The following is an 18,720-nucleotide window of genomic DNA, read 5'->3' as shown; positions in this document are numbered from 1 at the left end:
CGGGCAGCCTACACTGCCCGGATCGTGGTGAAAATCCATGGGGAGGTATTTGTCCAGCAGTAACCCTAATTAAGTGAGGGGGGATGGAGTGAGAGATAGAAAGAGATCAAGAAGAGAGAGATCCTGGATACGGGCAGGCTACACTACCCGGGTCGTTGTGAAAATCAATTGGGAGGTCTTTGTCCAGCAGTGGACTAGATTAGGTTGAATCGAAGTGTGAAACAAGGGCTGTCCTGTGTATGTACTCGCAGAGTAATTATTTAAGAAATATTTATTTAAAAGTTTTTTATTTGTCGATATATTATTTTGTATTCCATTGCACATGTAAAATTAATTTTAATTCGTTCGTTCGTAGCAAAATGACGACCACTGCTGGACAAAGGCCTCCCCCAAGGTTTTCCACAATGAACGGTCCTGCGGTGTTCGCATCCAGGCTCTTTCCGCGACCTTTACTAGATCGTCGGTCCACCTAGTAGGAGGCCTACCCACGCTATTAATTTTAATTAGGAGGTAAGTAATCCGCCACCGCTACCTCTTCCGCTCACGCTGCCATCGCGCGCGGTCTTACCTGCGACTGCGCCTCTCTCCGCAAGCTGCCATGCTGCCATGCTCGCGCGGCACTATGATGGTACCGCTCGACTAATGTGGTCGTGAGTGAGGAATTATAGAGACCGCGAGCTTGCAAGTTGCAATGAGTTTAGAACTATTTTTTTTTCCTAAAGTTACAATTTTACCCCCTTACTAATTTAAAGTTACACAGTTGTTGAACACTGTTTTAAAATGACATTTCCATACTAAACGTCACTTTAAAACACTGTTCAACGAGCGTGTAAGTTTTATTAGTAAGGGGGTAAATGTGTATCCATCAATGATTTGTACTAATTGTGTTGATAGTAAATTATAAAATTAGTTAAAACATCTCAGTAATTTACACAACTGTTTTATTAATATATTGTCCCTTCAGATTGATATCTTTGTGCACTCATAAACATTTCAGTTATAAGAATACGATAATTTTGTAAGTCATCTTTCCTTATCACAAAAAAATGTGTATAAAAAATTAATAGCATAAAATTAAGAAGCTAAACGAGACTTAAATCTTTTCCACATCTTTTCCATTCACCACTGGTTAGTTAAATAAATAATTAATTTAAATACCAATTAAATACAGTATTATTTTGACTAGACATCGCTCGACTTATGGCGAGCGATGCGCTAATAGCGGCTGACTTTCTACAGGTTAGAAACTAACACAACCGGTGTCGATTATTCCAATGGCTTATCCCCATTAATGGTTATTCTAACACCCGCACAGAAGCCTGACTGTTTACGTGACGAACCGTAACTATTTGACCGTTTTGTAACTACTAAGCTTTGGCGCAGATCACCGACTTTTAGTCGGCCGATAGTTGGGCCCGATCCTAATTTGTATGAAGTGAAGAATCGGCAGATACCAAATTACCAAATCGGTGTAATGTGCGCATTTTCATACATGCCCATACTGATTAACAGCCCGACCCAACTATCTGCCGACAAAAGTCGCCTATGTTAGAAGTAACTGGCAATAGCTCACCTTATTGTCCCGGAGCAGTGGTAGGGTTAACCCTACCCTAGTTTAAACTTATACTGGGGCTTGTAAAACGCTTTTTAAATGTACCATGAAAATAAATGAAATGTATAACTTAGAACGACCATGCAGACCTAACCGGACTTCCATAGTCATTACCCCACCACATACTCCTGTATACATCATACCTATATGATATCTATCGGTACGAATTGATGCAAATGCGATGTATTCTAATCTAAATATACTCAAAGGCAAAGGTGACTGACTGACTGACTGACGTAGTGATCTATCAACGCACAGCTCAAACCACTGGACGGATTGGGCTGAAATTTGGCATGCAGGTAGATGTTATGACGTAGGCATCCGCTAAGAAAGGAAAACGGGATCCACGCGTACGAAGTCGCTAGTTCTACAATAAGCCCATGAAGAATTGAACACTCTTGTTGAAATCATATTAAGTAGGTATATTATATCGGTCCAATACCTGCCTTGTCTAGCATAAAAAAAATATTGTCGATTCTTCCTTGGTGAAGTTTCTCAATAGGCCGTAATGTGTCAATTTATCTTACGTAAAAATTGATCCAATTTATTTGATAATCCGGTAGTTGGTTGGTTTTAACAGTTGTCATTTATGTAATCTGCTCTTTTTAGTTTGGAGTTCTAAAAAGCTGTTCACGTAAGTAGGTTTGTCGATCTGTCGGTAAAGTTCGGTTTTTGGGGAACTGTTGCGCATATTTTTTATACTTTGAACCTTTTAGCCGAAAACTTTTTGTGTTACTATAACAGTGGGCTGAGAGCGAGCTTACATCGAAGGCGCTCACAAGTGAGCGCGTTTAAAAAATGTATTAAATTTTAGTTTTTCAACGTTTCCCTCTAGGGGCGCTGTACAATCCGTCATACATTCAATGTCACTAATGAGTGCGTTTGATGAAAACTCACCCTACGCCCTCAGTAAGTACCTTTAACAGCTTTTAGCCTAAAGGCTACGAATAGCTTTTAAAAGTTTACAAATAAAATAGATACATACAAACATTAGGATGTAATCGGCACGCGCCCCCTTAAAGTAAAATTGACACTGTATAAAAATTTAACGGTACAAATGACGTCACGAGCTTTTCACAAGTTTTCAGAAGTTGGAAACCACTTGATTACTGGCTACATTCAAGGTTAAGAATGTAAGAAGTAAAAAGTCTTGCATTATTTCTTAATTTAAGTATTAGTAGTGATGGGCCACTACTAATACTCGTCGTACTCATCGTACTAGTTAATCTAATATTTATTAAGATAGAGTACAGGGATAGTAGGAAAAAATCACAGATCACAGAAAGGGGGCGGGGCCAGTGTCGTAGCAATATGCCCAAAACAGAACATATTGCTTGTGAAAGCAGCGACGTCATAATGTAAACAGTTTACATTGTTTGCGTAGTACTAAAGATTATTCGAACGTTGAGTACTGATACCGCAGTGGACAATGAGCACATATTTTGATTACTTTGTGTATGTGAATTTCTAATGCGACACTGAGTTTCAAACTCAGCGCGTTAGTTGTCATCTTTCTATCTCTATGGAAAAAATAATAATAAAAATTATTTAAAAAAAATCACTTACTTAACTCCACTCGGGTCGTTTCCACCGCTCCTCACTGCTCCGATGTAGCGTCGCCTTAAAATTTTTCCTTCTTCCTTTTCCATTTAATTACACTAATCACCAGCCCACAGTTGGGAAGAAGCCTATGCCCTGCAGTGGGACATATAGGATTACTTTGCTTTGCTTTCGCTCAAAACTTGACTCAACTTAATAATTAGTTTCAGATCTTTAATTCAAAGTTTTTCTATTAAGAAGTTTCGTTTAATAACCATGGTGTTTACTAGAAATGAAAATTTTCTAACGCCTTAAGAAGTCATGCCTCAAGTGGGATTCGAACCCGTGATATAATTTTGCAAGTCGGTAGGTAATTATTTAATGTAATAATGTCCATAAAAGAGCTTTTCATTGTAAGTAATCAGCCGCTTGGTATGCGCTTTGAAATATGAAGTTTTTTAACTATCAAAATTTAAGGCTGAGTTGCACCATCCTACTTTACCTTTGACGTCAAAAATTTGTCAAACTCCATACAAAAAGCACCGGTTAACGTTAATGTTACGGTTAAAATACGCAACTCAGCCTTTTTTTTATGTGACAGAAGTACCTACTGCCAACTTATTTCTTTGGAAAACATCTACCTCTATATAGAAAGTAATCAAAGCTTTTTTCTAAAACTGTGAAGTGAATGTGCGTTATAAGTTAATTTTGATTGATTTCAGGAGATTATAAAGGGCGTAAGTATTAGTAAAAAACGGAGTTGTTTAATAAGCATTAACATTTATTTAACTTAACGGCTAAACATTGATAAAATGGGTTATCCATTACCATTTTAAATTGACGCGGATTAGTTACATCAATTGATTCTAAATTCAAGCTTCATTGTTTATAAATTACCTAATAATATCTTACACAATAATATTATTTTTACATATATCTTTTCTTAATTAAATACAAATAAGTAATGTTAATCTAACCATTAGCTATCATAATCGGCAAAGCGCGACGTTAGCGCTAAGATTTATTAATATCTATTTGAATTTAAGTAATTAAGTATAGAATGGAGAGTAGATCAGAAACAAATCTTATTTAGACTGCGCTAATTGATTCTAAATTGAAGCGTTTAATGAATATGTTTTCTTTTTTTTTGTTAGTCGTCAATCTACTATAGATCAATGTACATAATCTGTTCATATTTATTTATAATCTCATTTTAGCTAAACATTTATTTATCCTAGGCCTAAGTTGCCAAATAGCCAGTTTGAAATAAATATATATTTTTCACCAAAAATATATTATTTTTTATCACAATCCTCGCTCACGCACCATCCGTTCCGTCCAAAAATAAGCGAATACAAATTAAATGGTTACACGTAATAATTAAGGTCCTGACCACTGATGGGGATCGTAATTTTCGTCGCCATGCTGGGTGCGGGGTTCATCACGGACTGTCTCGTAGCGGGGAGGCGGGGTGACGGACCGTTGGTGGTAGGATACAACTCGCTCGACGGACCGTCGTGGGCGGCGCGCGGAGGTTTCGAACTCATTAACGATGTCGTAGATTCGAACTGTGCCATCACCTATGAAGAAAAAAGTACTTTCATAACGCTATACGACCTTCTTACCGGAAATTATTTGACACCATTTCCCAATAATTCGAAATCACAACTTTTTTTAAAAGACACTTCATTCCGGCCTTGAAAACTTAATTAATTTTAAATTACCTGTAAATTAACATTTTTGGATGCATTGTTATTGAAAAAAGTAGTTTAGTTGACAAAATACTGACGTCACTTGCTTGTATTGCCATTCAAAATTTATGGGAGTTTCGCTTTGACAGTTTTAAAAAGTACGTCAATTGATTGGTGGTGTCAACACGTCTATTCGGCAGTGTTGTTTATAATCTGACAGTGTTTGCTGATGCCCTTCATTCATAAAGTCATGCAATATTTACCTTTCTTTAATATGACAAGAGGCAAACAGCAACAGCATTTGACTATAAAGACCGTATTAAGTCATTTTTATATGTGTATTTTAATTCAGCAAATAGCTGCCAAAAATTTAGCGAATAATCGAAAGAAGTTGAAAGGGTCGGTGGCAACTGGAATTTTATTAGAGGACAAACAACCACAAAAAGTAGTAATAGATGAAATGAAATAGTTACCGGGTTCATCATCAGTCCGTCTCTCATCTGCCTAAAGCTGCGTTGTTGGCCTCCCGCCTGTAAAAAAGCGGTGTGCTGGTCACATTCAAGCTTACCTTGTCGACCTCGGCTAGCGATTGCTAATACACAGTCAAAACGGGGGATTTTATCATTTACGATTTCTAACAAAATAATAATATTATGATTCTATACATTTCTGCTGCGGTGTTATCAGTGTATATAATATACTGTATATATAAATAACCCGATTAAAATGCAGGTATTTGTCTTTAGCCGCAAAGCCACTGGGCAGTTGAACACAATATATTATAACACATCGCTGAGCCGAGTGATATCTACTTAGCTATTTATACTACTTAAACATTATGCTTTATTTACTCATTTATTTCTTACCTGCGTTTTCACATTTGCTTACATTAATAAATGAATAAATAAAGTTCCAACTATGACACTAATGTTTTATTGGTTATATTTTAGGAAATTAAAAAATAACTTAAGTAGTTTGTTAGCTCAGCCCTTTACCGACACTATTATTTGTGACTTTCCCTCATATCATTGTGTATATCCGCCTCTGTGGTCTATGGTAAGACCACCTGCTTCAGACGCAGAGGTCCCGGGTTAGATTCCCAGTGGGGGCAGATTTTTCTGCCCCCACTGGGAATAGTTTAGTTGGTGGTAGGGCTTGTTCTATCTTACCTAAGTCTGTCCCCATAACAACAATGTTAATTGCATTGTTGTGTTCCGGCAGTTAGAAGTAAGATACTTAGCCAGTTCCTCTGTGGTTGAGGATTCCGGGTAAAGCTCGCTTCCACCTCCGGCCTGATCATTACTTACCATCAGGTGAGATACAGACCAAGAGCTTCCTCGTTGTGGATAAAAAAAAAATTATTTGAGTTTTGAGTTTGGATGATGACTGGGTAATGAAATCGAAATTCTATTAAATCTGTCAGACAGATAATAAAAAGATATTGGACAAGTTGTAGCGGTAAGCAAAACTCTTTGCGCCGGGTATAGGCTACGGCGGTTGCGATGGTAACCGGGTTGTTGATGTCAGGAGAACGTCAGGTAGTAAAATAGGAGATTTTACAAGATATTATATTTTATTCAAAAGTGACTACGTGAGTTTCCATAAGCCACATACCCTTTATTGGTGACCCCGATTTTCGTCCAATTTGTCTACAACTGTACTGCTTAATTGCTGCAACGGACAAGGACTACTTTTACACCTCAGACCTGAACTCCCGACCAAGGATCGAGTAACGAGTTCCAACTTCATTTTGGAACCGCATCACCCCGTGCCCGAGCTCACACCTAGAAGTTGACGCACAATTTGTTCCGTGTTGCTTGCTCCGTGCTCCGTGTTCCGGGTTGACACACCACGCCACGTTCACTACAGAGGGAAGAGGCGTTCACCTGCCTTGTGAATGCTGAGCACCTACCTGTTTGCTGGACAACGCGACAGATTGCAAGTTTTTGAGTGTTTTTTTTTTATTTTTTTTATTTATATTACAATATTTAATTAACTATATTAATGTAAATAATTTTGTGTACAATTGTTTATATAGGGTGGTTATCTTTAAAATTCAGGTCTAGTTGCAATATTGTGAGCCGTAGCTATACAGGGTGCATTTTGTTTTTTATTGGCTTTGCGAATGTTGTTTTAGCACCGCTACCCCTTCACCGTTTTTTTTATAATTTGTGTTCGTCTTGAGGTTTCTTTTTTCATAATAGTGCATTAACATGTCGACACAGGATTTGGAACGTCAGATTTCTGAATTAAAAACCAAGCTTGATTCCTTACAGTGCCCATCACAAGCTTCACATGTATCTGCCGTGTCGGTTAAATTGCCACCCTTTTGGGCCGACAAGCCTACTACGTGGTTCGGTTTAGTTGAGGCACAATTTCACATAGCTGGTATTACTCAGGACATCACCAAATACAGTCATGTCATTTCCATGTTAGACACCCGGGTGGCTGATGAAATCGAAGATATAATTGCGAGCCCACCAAAGGAAAACAAGTACGAGTGTCTCAAGGCTGAGCTTACGAAGCGGTTATCGACTTCGAGGGAGCAGCGGATTCGTCAACTTTTGGACGAGGAGCAACTGGGAGATAGAAAGCCATCACAATTCCTGCGGCACCTTCGCTCGCTAGCGGGCGACGTTCTGCCTAATGATGATTTCTTGCGGGAGTTGTGGTTAAGACGCCTTCCACAAAGCGTCCAGGTAATTTTGACAGCGCAGGTTGATTTACCTCTCAGTAAAGTGGCTGAAATTGCTGATAAAGTTATGGAGGTAGCTCCACCTATTATGGGATCTGTCGTGGATGCCGTTGAAGCGAATACGCCGACTTTGACAAGTTTAGTACAGCGAATTGATGCGTTGGCTGAAAAAGTAGAGGCTCTACGCTCTAGCAACTCTAGTATTCATCGAGGTCAATCTTCGTCTAAGTCTCCAGAGCGTGTTAACAAGCGGCTTTGCAGATTTCATAAGCGTTTCGGTGAAAAGGCTCACAGGTGCATTTCCCCATGTTTTTGGGAGGAAAATGTCAATAAAGCAAAAAACTAGACAGGCAGTCATTGATGGCGGCATCTGACTGTCTAGAGCCCGGCCGCCGGTTATTTGTTACTGATGTGTCATCTAAGCGTCGTTTTTTGATCGATACTGGTTCTGACCTCTGCTGCTTTCCGCGTCGTCTTCTAAAAGGAACTCATTCCTCTTCAGATTATGTGTTAGGTGCAGCTAATGGGAGCTCAATCAGGACCTATGGCACAGTGACTCTACGCCTTAATCTAGGGTTACGCCGGGTCTTTCATTGGAACTTTGTAATTGCCGACGTCAGCATACCAATAATTGGATCTGATTTCTTGGCGCATTACAGTCTATTACCAGACCTTCGTAATAAACGACTAATAGACGGAACTACTAATTGCTCGACTGCTGTTTCAGTGGATAAGACTTCACAGGCCAGTATTAGAGCGGTGTCCATTAATCAGTCACCATTTTCCGAGATTTTGCTCGAGTTTCCAGATCTGACTAAGCCACCTGGCTTACCGCGAGTTGTCAAACACTCTACAGTTCACCACATTATCACAACTGAAGGCCCTCCGGTTTCGAGTCGCCCACGCCGTCTAGCTCCGGAGAAGCTGTTAGAGGCAAAAAGAGAGTTTGATGACATGGTTGCCTGCGGGACAGCACGTCCTTCAAGCAGTCCGTGGTCTTCTCCTCTTCATATGGCGCGCAAAGGAGAAAATGGTTGGCGTCCTTGTGGGGATTTTCGCGCTTTAAATGCCAGGACGGTGCCTGATCGATATCCTGTGAGGCACATTGCTGATTTTGCTAACACGCTATCAGGAACTACTATATTTTCAACTATAGACCTGGTGAAAGCGTACCAGCAAATTCCAGTGAACGAGGCAGATATTTGCAAGACGGCCATAACCACTCCTTTTGGGTTATTCGAGTTTCCTTTCATGACCTTTGGTTTGCGTAATGCTGGACAAACGTTTCAGCGTTTTATTGACGAGGTCGTGAAAGGACTCGATTTTTGCTTCCCTTATGTTGATGACATCCTTGTGTACTCCAAGGATGCAGTCCAGCATGCGCAGCATCTTCGTACCCTGTTTCGTCGTCTTGTTGATTATGGTGTGGTTATCAACACGTCTAAATGTGTGTTTGGTGTGCCTGAGGTAACCTTTCTAGGTTATCAGGTGTCCAAAGAAGGTATTCGCCCTCCATTAAAACGTATTGAGGCCTTAAGAGATTATCCTTTGCCATTGACGGTACAAGGTCTTCGTCGTTTCTTGGGCATGATAAATTTTTACCGCCGTTTCATTCCACAAGCTGCTGCATTTCAAGCTCCTCTGATTAATGTTCTAGCTAATACCAAACTTAAGGGCGCTAACCCCGTTCCTTGGACACTGGAACTCAAACTAGCCTTTGAGAAATGCAAAGAACATCTGCAGAACGCAACATTGCTTGTGTATCCGGTTTGCAATGCTCGTTTAGGCCTGTTTACTGATGCGTCATCTGTACAGGTGGGAGCTTGTCTCCAACAGCAGGTTCACGGTACGTGGCAGCCTTTAGCTTTCTTTAGCAAAAAGCTCACTGCCCGACAAAGTGAGTGGCCGGCCTATTATAGAGAATTGCTAGCTGTTTATGAAGCGGTTCAACACTTTCGACACGTGTTAGAGACGCAACACGTAACAATTTACACAGACCATAAGCCACTCATCTATGCATTTGCACAGCGGCGTGAAAAGTTACCCCCTGTGCAATTAAACCAACTGTCCTTCATTTCACAGTTCACAACTGATGTTGTGCATGTGAAAGGGGAGGAAAACGTAGTGGCTGATGCTTTGTCGCGTGTAGATGCCGTTAATTTGGAAAGTGATTACGTGGCATTAGCCAAGGCTCAATCTGTTGACGAAGAGCTTCCGGAACTTGAAGCGAATTCTTCACTGAAGCTTGAAAAAGTGAATATTCCTGGCGCTGATGTTCCGATTATATGCGATACTTCAATTGGGAAGCCTAGGCCTTATTTGCCACCTGACTTTCGTAAGGCGCGTTTTTTGATGCTTCATGGTTTAAGTCATCCTGGCGTAAGGGCATCTACACGTCTGATGGCTGAACGTTACGTGTGGCCTGGTATGAAGAAGGACTGTCGGAATTGGGCTCGTTCCTGCATCAAGTGTCAACGTAGCAAGATTAGCAGACATACCCGAACACCTGTTGGCGACTTTGATCTTCCTTCCGGCCGGTTCAAGCATATCCACGTTGACATTATTGGCCCACTTCCACCTAGCAAAGGGTTCCAGTACTGCCTTACTGCCGTTGATCGATTTACGCGCTGGCCGGAGGCCTGGCCCATCAGTAACATAACGGCCGAGGTAGTTGCTGAAACTCTTACTAGGGAATGGATTGCTCGTTTCGGTGTTCCGTCTGTCGTAACAACTGACCAGGGGAGGCAGTTTGAGTCTGCTCTCTTCCAAGATTTGATGCGGTTTTGCTCAGCAGATCGAATACGCACTACTAGTTACCACCCCTGTGCTAATGGCTTAGTTGAGAGAATGCATCGACAGCTAAAGTCAGCTCTCATGTGTCACGGCGATTCCTGGTGCAATAGCCTTCCAGTTGTTTTATTAGGTATGCGTTCTGCGTTGAAAGAGGACTTACAGACTTCTGCGGCAGAATTGGTGTATGGGGAACCACTGCGTTTACCAGGGGAGTTTGTTTCGCATGCCAAGACTGATCGTGTTGAAGATATTAAATCTTATGTCTCACAATTGCGGAAATATGTGGCTGATCTGAAACCTTGCTCACCTGTACGTCACGGTCAACCGAAGACATTTGTATCACAAGATCTGGCAACGACTAGCCATGTGTTCCTTAGGGATGATATTCCAAACAGACCTGCTTTGAAATGCCCATATTCTGGTCCGCATAAGGTACTTAAAAGGGGTGATAAAACGATAAGTCTTGATGTCGGCACGAGGAATGTTTCTGTAAGCTTGGATAGGGTTAAGCCCGCTTTCATTGATGTCGATCCATCTGCGATTGCATCATCCACGCGGGTGTCTGTAGCATCTCCATCTTCGTCACCACCTTCATCGCCTCATTCATCACAACCCGCCGCAATTGTGCCTCCTCTACCAATCACGAAGGCTTATACCACTCGGTCAGGCCGTAGGGTGAGGTTTAAAGTCCCCGCAGTTTCATAAGTTTTTTTTTTCTTTTTCTTTCTTATGGTGGATCCAAGTTTTTTTTAGTTAGTTTTTTTTGCCGTGGGCTATCTTTCTTCGTGGGGGGGTAGTGTAGCGGTAAGCAAAACTCTTTGCGCCGGGTATAGGCTACGGCGGTTGCGATGGTAACCGGGTTGTTGATGTCAGGAGAACGTCAGGTAGTAAAATAGGAGATTTTACAAGATATTATATTTTATTCAAAAGTGACTACGTGAGTTTCCATAAGCCACGTACCCTTTATTTGATTTTTTTTGTAATCGAATAATTACAGTGTTATATTGAGTTGAAATGTCGCGTGACGTCACTTTTGAGTAAAAAGGCTACTCAATCGTGACGTAACGCGCCTTTTCAACTCAGTGTAGTACTGTTATTATTTATGAAAGAAAATAAAAAATGGGAGTCTAATATTTTCTAATTATCTGTCTGACGGACAAACATAATTGAAATTTAGTCATCTGCGCGTTATGCGCGTTGCGCGTTTGCGTGAAAGCAGGATGGCACTGAGCAATAATAGTATCTCGCATCGCGAATTATGACTAAATTAACTAAAGAACTAAAATTTGTGCGGCAGGCCTAAGAATTTTGCGAAATGCGCGCTAAGTATACGCTATGTGAATAATGGCAGCTAACGCATCGCACTGAAACTAACTTAAGATTAAACTTTCTCGTAGAAAATTATAAAAAACTCTATTCTACTCTCTTGAAAAAAACTACATATTTTTGCCTTGGCAAAAAAATAACTACATTTTAGTTAGAAAACGTTTGTATGGGAAAAAGAAAAGAGCTGTTTTTAGAGTTTTCCTATTATTCGATTCGAGAAATTATTCGATATTTCCTAATTACCTATTCCATTATTTTTCTCGCCGTAAAAACCATCCTTGGACTTCAACGAACATTAAAAAAAAGAATTGATAAAATTGGTTAAGGCGTTGTTAAGTTATGCGCTTACCAACACATTTTGCGATTCATTTTTATTTTATAGAAGATAATTTATTTAGTTGACCCGAATACAATGTTTAAAGTTTTTGGCACAATGCAAGATACGCGATAATGTACTGTTGCAAAAGTCGGAGCTTAAGAGTTAAGAGCACAAGAAGTATAAAATAAAGGCGCACAGCGAGAAAGTGCTTGAAATTTTAAATAATGAAATATAGTTAATAATAAAATAATATAAAAAATATAAATATAGTGAAATATACATAGGTAATAGGTAAGTATAAACTTACCAAATTCTATTACAAGGGAAAATAATCACCGGTCAACAAAAATATATTTTTTGCGCATGGCTTTTACTTAATATATTATGATTAAATAAACAAATATATACAAAAAAGTGCGATTAAAAATCGAAAATATTTATTTTTTAAGAAGTTATAGCGATTTGAATTTTTCCATCATCATGTAGTGTCTCTAAAGATGCACGTTACATTCTCATTAGGATTTTGAAGGTAATATGGGGGCTTATTCGGAAGGACAAGGGGCACGCTTTCATCCAAATATAGTGGAATTTGGGAGACGATACCATGACCAGTATTCTGAAAGCATGATGGCGGACTTTATTTAGAGGAAGAGAAATATCTATGGAACATGACAGGAAAAGTAAATCTGTTCATTTTTTGGACTCTATGTTAAAACTTATATTATAATATTGTTCGGTATTTTTTAAAGAAAAAAAGAAAAAAAAATGGCACCAAATTAAATAATCTCTTAATGTCAATGTTTTGCAATTTGATGATTTTAATTTTAATTTTTTTACACAAAAAACAAATTTTTATTTCTAGGTATAAAAGCAATAAAAATAAGATATGTATAAACCGAGCGCAAAAATTCTGTAGACAGTTGTAATGTAACAGTAAGATTAATAAAAAAAAAGTTAAAAAATTAAATATAAATAAGATAAATAAAGTATGTTTTGAAGTGATCAAGAAAGCAGTAGAAGTGAAAAAAGTTAAAAAAATAAATAAAAAATAAACCGAGTTGTGCGAATAAATATAAATCTCAGTAAGATTATAACGGGTGAGTAAGTGTTTAGAATTATTTCAATATAATAATTCGCGAAGGTTATAAAAGCTATTATTGTACAGCCGTTAAAATATTTCCGCTTAAAATTATAACTGTGCCGATTCTGCTTATCAAACAAGAACGTCTCTATCAAGCCATAAGGCTCCACCCCCATCCCCGTTTTTGTATGACACCAATCCACCGAGATAATAGGACCATAGATCGAGGTTCGTCATAAGATACGACGTCGACAGTACGCTTGAAAAAAGGTGAAACAAGAACGAGTAATATTCCTTAACCAGCCGATCAATTCCAATCAAAATTGACACGAAGGTTGCGCAAGCTATACAAGGTGTGATTTTGTAAAACAGCGCCCATCTCAGCGGTGGTAGTACACATGAAAGTAATTACAAGAAAAATATACCTAAACAAAATTGTAACTATTATTTTATTAGTGCGAGATCAAGCGCGAAGCTCAAGACCGAACGCGATGGAGGATCACTGTTGTGGACGCCCTCTGCCCCATCTAGGGGACATAGGACCTTAAGTCAAGTAAGTCAATTTATTGGGTAAAAAAACTTGTTCAAACGTCTCCTAAAACTTTCAAGACGGCGCTTGGTACCGCTCCCACCGCCCCCTCGTACCCCGCTACACCACCGAGCACATGCGCCGCTCCGGGAGAGCGGGGGCTATCCGATAGTTCGGCCGAGTAATAATACCATTTTCCTGATAACATGGATATTCCACGATTTTTTTTAAATATTTTTTTTTTGGCATCAGTGTTGTGTATTTTACCACCCGAGATGGGCGTTGTTTTACAAAACCACACCCTGTATGTGGACTAAGATCCCGGAAAAGAGCCTATTCGAAACGTGATTCCTTCGAGAAAGTTCCCGCATTTGATCAGCAGAATCAGTTAGTCGCCACTCGTCAAAGCAAGCAATCAACACATTCGTTATGTTGCCAGAAAGATCAATGCTTAATAGGGATATATTCGGTACCCATTCCAATGCGTGGCGGAAGTTCTTATAGTTATCGTTAAAAGAAACAGGAAATCTCTAATAAATTCCGAATAACCTTGATACACTCTGTGATCTTTAATTGCCAATTAGCGAAATAGCAGGAGTCTATTGCAGTAGACTGTACAAGACATTGACGAGGAATCTGGAACAAACCAGTGAGCTACAAACCTAGGTTTCTACCTGGGGATTGTGTAGTGCATATAAGTGTGTGGTGTAAGGGCTATATTTCACCGGGACACCATGGCAGCTCAACCAGTCGCCGGCTGCCAACAAAATGTATGCAGCTTTGCGCAACCAAACGGACACCAGGTGAGTAACTCTCTATAGAGCTGTATACATTTTGTTGGTAGCCGGCGACTGGTTGCGCCGCCATGGTGTCCCGGTGAAATATAGCCTTAAGAGTGTGTTTGCTTTAATACAATTTAGAATAGAACTAACCCAAGCGTAATAAGCACCGTATTTACTGGTAACCAGCGAATGTGTTGATTTCGCGATCCTTACTCTCACCCCCGGTTTGTTGTCATTTGACGCGGAGTTTCGGGAAAACCCAGTTAAAGCAATTGTGTTAAAAGTGGTTTCATTGTATCATCCAGGGGTTGTCGAGTGGGATATTTGCAATTTTGCTTCACACGTGCACTCGAAAAGCAAACCGCGTGCACACAATTCTTACTTTCGGACAACCGATGACGTCACATTCCAAAATGCTGCCCGGCGTTTGATCCTCTCTATCAATAGTGGGTTCTCTTCTGAACAAACCTTAAAATTTGGTGAGAGAAAATTTTCACAACAACATTTAAAGAAAGAAAGAAACATTTATTACGATGAACATCACTTAGTTAAGGACAAAGAAGGTATACGGAAAAAAAGACAGAAATAGCACATAAATATTACAAGGAAGTAAAAAGTGAACTGAGCAGTGCTACCCTGTCGCAACAGCGATGCCCATCGCAATGGAGCCCCACTCAGCATAATATACCGTGGCCCACGGTGGGGAAGGGGCTAACGGGACTATTAGTAATTTGTACAATACAAATTATTGCAATACATAGTTGTAACAGACCAAAACGTCGACCAGTGACAACCTCAATTACATAAAAACAAAATAAAAAAAAAATTAAACTTCTTAATTTTTTTTTCGACTTGAACACTATTATATTCAATTAATTCTTAGATAGTAAATTATAATATGTTCACAGCTCCGTTTTTATACTTTTATTAGATGCATTATTCGACTATTATACACGTATTCGAGGTGTTCACTATACCGACGATAATAAATGTCTCAACGACGATGATTGTCCCAAACCAACATATCGATTGTTAAAAAAAAACTCATTAAAACTCATTTATTTCTGTAAATAGGCTTAAAAAAAGCACTTTTACACGTCCCAGTATTAACCCTACCACTGCTTCAGGACAATAAATGGGCCAGTGCTGAGAAGAAGCAGCGCAAGAAACTCAGTCACTATTGTCAGCCTCTTTTTCAAAGGTTTACATGCTTTAAAATGTACAAAGTTATAAATATTTATGCGAGCTAGGCAGTAACGTATCCCAAACATTTTTATCTTTTAAATAATCATCGACTTTATAGTAGCCCTTTTTCATTAAGGTACTTTTAATATGTGCTTTGAATTTATGAATGGGTAGTTCTACAATAGTTTGATTGAATTACCAATCTTATGCAATCTGATTATGTTAATTAACAAAGTGCGGAAAAACTTCAAGAAGTCTACAAAAAGTCAACAGTTCAAAAATCAATAAGATTTTTCGGTGGTGGGAATGTCGGTACCATACGTGTTTTATTAAAATACGGTATAAAAAAACCTAACGCACGGCAAACGCACACAACGATACGAAACGTCTAAATTGAAAGCGCCCTAATATAAATCATCATCATCATCATCATTTCAGCCACAGGACGTCCACTGCTGAACATAGGCCTCCCCCAATGACTTCCACATCGCACGGTTGGTAGCGGCCTGCATCCAGCGCCTTCCCGCTACCTTTATCAGGTCATCGGTCCACCTTGTGGGTGGACGTCCCACGCTGCGTTTTCCGGTACGTGGCCTCCATTCCAGAACCTTGCTGCCCCATCGGCCGTCAGTTCTGCGTACTATGTGCCCAGCCCACTGCCACTTCAGCTTGCTGATCCGTCGGGCTATGTCAGCGACTTTAGTTCGTTTACGGATCTCCTCATTTCTGATTCGATCTCGTAAAGAAACACCGAGCATAGCCCTCTCCATAGCACGCTGTGCAACTTTGAGCTTCTGTATAAGGCCTATAGTGAGGGGCCACGTTTCCGAGCCATAAGTCATCACAGGTAACACACATTGGTTGTAGACTTTCGTCTTCAGGCACTGGGGTATTTTGGACGAAAAGATGTTGCGTAGTTTCCCGAACGCTGCCCAGCCGAGTTGGATTCGACGATTGACCTCCTTCTCGAAATTGGACCTACCTAGCTGGATCGTTTGTCCGAGGTAGACATACTTGTCAACAATCTCAAGAATCGAGCTCCCAACCGACACCGGGTAGGGCGCAACATGGACGTTCGACATAAGCTTCGTTTTATCCATGTTCATCCGAAGGCCCACCTGTTGGGAAACTCGATTAAGGTCTTCGAGCATGGTGCCGAGGTCCTCCAGCGATTCTGCCATGACCACGATATCGTCGGCAAACCGAAGGTGAGTGATGTACTCGCCGTTAACGTTTATGCCGTATCCTTTCCATTCCAGGAGTTTGAAAGCGTCTTCCAATGCCGCGGTGAAGAGTTTCGGAGATATAACATCTCCCTGTCTTACGCCTCGCTGTAGAGGAATCGCCCTCGTGCTTTGCTCCTGTACTCGGACCGACATGGTGGCGTTTTTGTACAAGCACTTTAGTACCTCGATGTACCGATAGTCGATACGGCACCGCTGGAGAGACTGCAGCACTGCCCACGTCTCAATCGAATCAAAGGCCTTCTCATAGTCCACGAACGCCAAGCATAGTGGCAAGTTATACTCCTCAGTCTTCTGTATAACCTGCCGCAGCGTATGGATGTGGTCTATGGTACTATAACCTTTCCGGAAACCGGTTTGTTCGGGAGGCTGGAAGTCATCGAACCTACGTGCGAGACGATTCGTAATGACTCTCGAAAACAGCTTGTAAACATGGCTCAGAAGCGAGATGGGTCTGTAATTCTTCAGTAAGGTGTTATCTCCTTTCTTGAAGAAAAGCACCACCACGCCTCTGTTCCATGCCTCTGGCGTTATTCCCTCGAGTAAAACGGAGTTAAAGAGCCTCTGAAGGACCTTCAGTATCGGTGTACCACCCGCGTTCAGAAGCTCCGAGGTTATTCCGTCATCACCCGGTGCCTTGCTGTTCTTAAGTTGTTTGAGAGCCATCCTAATCTCGTATAGGCTGATATCCGGGATATCCTCGGTATAGTGTCGGGTTAGCTTAGCTCTTGGATCTGTGGCTGAGCTATCAACAGGTTTGGTGACCGAGGTATATAACTGTCCATAAAACCTTTCGATCTCACCCAGAACCTCGGCTTTTGTTGACGTTACACTACCGTCTGCCGTCTTCAGCTTCGTCAGCTGGCTTTGCCCAATAGAATTGTCTCTTGCAAACACTTTGGAGCCTTGGTTCCGCTCTATCGCCTCTTTAATACTATTAGTATTAAAGTTGCGAACATCATGTCGCAAGGACTTCCATATCTGTCTATTGAGCTGCCGATATGCCTTAGCGTCAACGGAGGTCTGCAGTGTCATTGAACGTCTTTCAGCCATGAGTTTGAGGGTAAGGTCGGATAGCTTTTGCGGTTTATTTTTACGTCGTGGTCTAAAAAATTTCGACCCGACCGCTTGGACAGTTTCTACGAACCTGTTATTTATCTCGTCCACTGACTCGCAATTTTCCAGGCATGCAAAGCGATTCGACAACTCGAGCTGAAAGCTCTCGGGGCAGTGAATATGAGCATTAGAGGGGCGGAGCGTAGACTTCATCAAACGGGACCTCTCCAGCTTGACTTTAATGTTTAGTATGCCTCTGACTATCCGGTGATCACTACCGGTTTTCACCCTGTTGATCACGGAGACATCGCTAAACATTCGTCGCTTTGTGGTCATAATGAAGTCGATCTCATTTCTCGTGGAACCATCGGGACTCATCCAGGTCCACTTCCTGTGAGGCGGCTTCTGAAAGAAGGAGTTCATCGCATAGAGATTCTCCTTTTCCAGGAACTCGGCCAGCCTCTGTCCCCTGGGGTTCCGTCGCCCATATCCATATTGCCCCACTCTCAGCTCATCATCACCTCGCATGCCCAGTTTAGCGTTGAAGTCCCCCATAACGACATTGAAGTGGGTTTTAGTTGCATGTATGGCCCTACTTATGTCCTCATACATAGCTTCCACTTCTTCATCTGGGTGTGTAGAGGTCGGTGCGTATACCTGGATTACCTTCAACGAGTACCTTTTGGATACTCTGAGTATCAGGTATGCAACCCTGCTCGACACACTTCCGATGGTAATGATGTTGTTAATGAGGGACTTGTGGACGAGAAACCCGACACCACCTTGGGACAGTTGTTCGCCCTCCCGGTAGTAAAGCAGGTTGCCGGATTTCAGGGTTATCGTGTCCTCGCCCTCTCGTCGGACTTCT

This window comes from Ostrinia nubilalis, chromosome Z (assembly GCF_963855985.1).
Source record: "Ostrinia nubilalis chromosome Z, ilOstNubi1.1, whole genome shotgun sequence".
Taxonomy (NCBI): Eukaryota; Metazoa; Arthropoda; class Insecta; order Lepidoptera; family Crambidae; genus Ostrinia; species Ostrinia nubilalis.
This window is presented reverse-complemented; position numbering follows the sequence as displayed.